This window comes from Moschus berezovskii, chromosome 16, assembly GCF_049115385.1.
Source record: "Moschus berezovskii isolate FMDL1 chromosome 16, NW_MosBer_1.0, whole genome shotgun sequence".
NCBI lineage: Eukaryota > Metazoa > Chordata > Mammalia > Artiodactyla > Moschidae > Moschus > Moschus berezovskii.
In genome coordinates this window covers 79,123,163-79,127,362 of record NC_142475.1, presented here as the reverse complement: position 1 = coordinate 79,127,362, position 4,200 = coordinate 79,123,163, and the positions used below count along the sequence as shown (strand labels likewise).

The 4,200-nt window shown below is 44.4% G+C and overlaps 1 pseudogene; it reads right to left on the bottom strand.

The window, feature by feature from the left end:
• Positions 1 to 1,356: 1,356 nt before the first annotated feature.
• LOC129557848 (protein-L-isoaspartate O-methyltransferase domain-containing protein 2-like) lies at positions 1,357 to 3,928 on the bottom strand (annotated as a pseudogene).
• Between the last annotated feature and the right edge of the window lie 272 nt (positions 3,929 to 4,200).

The following is a 4,200-nucleotide window of genomic DNA, read 5'->3' as shown; positions in this document are numbered from 1 at the left end:
AGCTAAGGGATAAAATTAATCATAAAACCTGAATGATTAATCTTCCATCAGCACTATGATTTTGGATTTACTATTAACATTTCATACTAGCCTTTGGATAAAATTGAAAAGTCTGACAAGAAACAATGTTTCAGAAGAAGCAGTGTCACCTGGGAACATCCTGCCACCTGACTAACAAAATGGCCTCTGCATGGAGACCCGGGACATGAAAGACATGGAGACAGACATGAAAGACATGGAGACAGACATGAAAGACATGGAGAAAGACATGGAGACAGAAAGCTGTCAACATCTAGGGCTGGAGAAGACGGACTGCACAGATCACTGTGAGTGAAACCACTCTAGTGCAATAGGGCTACTGATCAATTATGTTTGTTCTTAAAAAAAATTCCAAAACTAAAAACTCTTTTTCGCCAGAATTACAAAAGATAAAATCTATGAGTCAGTACCTAAATGTGATTACAGAAAAATAAACAACTGAAAAGAAAACTCCACGGGCCAACCACTTCATCCCCAATCCACGTCCTATAGCCAGTACCTTCCACCTGCTGTGAGGATGGCGCCTCAGACACCATCAACTCAAAGCTGAAACAATGATCATCGCTGTCACTGAAGCACAAGCAAAGCAGCTTCCTTCTTACACACAACACTGACATCCTTCTTCAGGATTTTCTTTGAAGGTATTACTCAAACCTGTTCTTTTAAAGGTAACAAAGGTGTCACAAAAAATTCCATAGAATTCTCTGCAATTCCACAAAGACATCTGGCAATTTCATACTTTCATTCCTCCCACAATCAGTTTCTTGTTTTTCTAAATTACAATTGACAACTAACGTAAGATTTCGTTATTTTACTTAAAATAAGGGAGTTTTTCTGTGTCTCCCCACTCCAGATAGCTGCAAGATTTAGTGAAACTCAGTGCCAGTAATTAAGAGGTAAACGCTGTAAAGTTCAAACTTGGACAACTCAGAAAAGATTTTATACATGTAAAAACCTGTGCTTTCTGTCTCATATTTTATAAGCAACACAGGTTAATTTCACTTTCAGTTTTGCTTTCTGATGCAGACACGTGTACCTCCTATAAGGAGCAGTCTCCCAGCCACCTTCACACACAGACCTCAGTGTTTCCTGAGAGCCAGAAGTCAGCGCCTCCTCCAGGGGCACTCGCCCATTTGAGAAAACATTCTCCCTTGCATCTTACCTTGTAGACTCTGTTCACAGAAATCAGACAGAGGGGGGAGTGTTCCAGAGGACAGTCAGGGACAGACGGGATGCAGAGCCGAGCCCCTGCTTCCCCAGTGCACCTGCGCAGGTGGTGCTCCAGGCAGGCAGGGCCTCCTCCCCTGGACCGCAGACCTACTTTACTCTGTAATAAAGTGGGTAGTACTTCAGGGGATCTGGCAGAGGGAGGCTCAGGACCTTCTCAGGCAAGGAAGTTCACCAGGGTCCCAGGCTTGGCGTCTGGCAGGGTGGTCACCTCTTCTTTCCTGCCACTCCTCCTCCAGGTCTCCAGAGCCATTGTCATCAGAGGGGTTGAAGATCCAACTGGCAAAGACCTCTTTGTCCAAAAAGACAAGCATTTCCACTTGGCGGTGGCAAACTCTCCTTCATTTAAACCTGGGAGTGTTCTTCAGTCTATTCCCCGTTTCTGTTCCCTTCTTCCTGGTGAATGATATTGGTGCCCCGGATGGTGATGCGGGCCAGGTCCTGCAAACTGTGAACCGCCAGGGGTGTCACATAACTGGATGAGCCTCGGCTTCCCTGACTGACTGGCAGGGCTAGATCAGCGGAGCAGAGGAGACAGTCAAGAACCCTGCTTCTTGGTTTCCCAAGCGGAAGGGCCAGTGCGTGTTATCTTCGTCACTTCTCTTGCAGTGGCAGGACCAGGATGCCCCAACCTTGAGAGACTCTTCGTGTACTGCTCGGGCTCCTTCTGCATGCCTGGCCTGTAGTCCACCCGGTCATACTGATAACAATCCGGAGAAATCTCCAGGCCATTGCCAGTAATGAATGAGGGTTCAGAGAAGTCGAACTTGTCGAAGCTGTCGCTTGTCCTGATGAAGAAGTCCAGCTTCTGCTTTGTACTCTGTCACATCTGAATGGAGTTCCACCAAAGGGGCTGATGATGAGCCCCACTGAGGTAGCCAGGCCCAGGTTCAAGAAGGAGAGGCCAGGCTGCAGGTCCAGGGCCTGAATCAGCTCCGAAGTGATGCACGGAGCAGAGAGGTGGATGTTGCTGTGCTTCCACACCATATGTGTTCTCTAAATTCTTCGAGGTAACAGTCTGCATGGTCAATAGCTCAGAAAGCCTGCACCATCAGCTCAGAGTGGACGTACTGAGCTGCCTTCAGATTGTCTATCAGCTCGTTGTCATCCTCACCAGAACTTAAGGCGCCTCCTTTCTTCGAGATCACGCTTAGGCAAGGCTACCACTCCTCTGGCACCCCTCGCCCATCTGCCTCCTGCCATGCAGCCTGGACCTTTGCCACCATAAACATCCGCTCAGTCATGAGTCTTCTTGATGCATAATTTCTCCAGATGTGAACATACAATGCATATTTCATTCTTTTTTCATGAAATGTGACTGTTGACAACCTTACCATTTGGAATACTGATTTCCCTTCTACACAGAGTGCTCATGTTATAACTTCATTTAAGGCACTGTAATTCTGAAAACTGATCTCTCTTTTCACATTGAGGGTGACACCACTTTCGGTGACAGCAGCCTCAGGAAATGTTTGCCAAATCAGTCACATGACTAGTGAGGGGTGTCCTACTCTTCTGGTTGACCAAAATACATCACCAAGTCAGGAAATTCTAATAGAGAACCTGAGACACAACACTTTTTTTACAAAAGTGGAATAGTTGTGTTTCAAGTCGGTCTCCGTGGTTTGGAGCTAAACTTTCTAACCTGACCTTCACTTTGGTGCACCTGTTTTGTGTTCTGTATACTTGTTTGCAGTCTGTCCATCTCATCTTGCATTTCCACAGTTATACCAGGATTCTGTTACACCTCTGTAGCATCAACCAACAGAATGGAGTCAGACTGGACCCCTTGGGGAGCATTTGTCCAACGACTCCTCCATGATGTTGATAGCATCATCAAGATGTCTATATATATAGATAAATTGCAACTAAGCAAAAATCTACCCAAGGTTAATGAACAAAATTTGTAAATATGTGACAGACATTCAAATCCAGGTCAGCCAAGCCTGGATGTTTCCTAAGCCTGTATATTTTCTACTGATAACTTGATTATAAAATTACTGAGTTGTGTATTTTGCATTTCCACGTATAATTCCTCTTTACCTTTAGAATTAAGTCACTGACCCCCAAATTGCCCTCTTCTGCTTCTAATTTATTTAAAATAGAACACAGTTTAGCAGGGTCAGGAGGAAGAGAAATAACATGTAGGGCTTGCCCGCTGTATACAAGGTTTTAAGCCAGAAATTTCACAAATTTTAATCATTTCCCACTGCAGCCTCCGTCTAGCTTTTCATAGGAAATCTTAATCTCATTGGGAATTAGAATTACACAGTAGGTTCTGTGAAGTGACAGTCTATCCTAGGGGCTTCCCTACTGGCTCAGCTGTTTAAAAAAAACCTGCCCGGCAGTGCAGGAGACAAAAGAGACATGGGTTCGATCCATGTGTTGGGAAGATCCCTTGGAGGAGGGCATGGCAGCCCGCTCCAGTATTTTTGCCTGGAGAATCCCATAGACAGAGGAGCCTGGCAGGCTACAGTCCATGCGGTCTCAAAGAGTTGGACACACTGAAGCAACTTAGCATGCACACATGCAGCTTGATACACAATTCACTAAATCAAACACTTCACTGTCAGTACACCCTTTGGCAATTTTATTCCTCCAGTTTTAATATTCAGTTCTTTTCTCAGTCAAATGCTCTATAGTTTTAAATACATACCTTCATTAAGAGTTTCAAATATGTATCTTTGTTCAGAGTCAAGTCATGGATTTTCCGAACAGTGTGACAAGAGCAACATTATATTTAAACAGACAGCTCCAATTGATTTATTAAAGTATTGCTTTTTAAAAGATGAGCAACACTAATCAATTCTAATGATCAGTCAGCTCTGCAGTGTGTGAAGTTTGCCATGCAGGTTGTGGTCTATAATGAGCCTGTGTGGTTTTCGGAGCTGAATGAGTTGGGTTTTTAAAGTCCTTTTCTCTACTAAAATACTG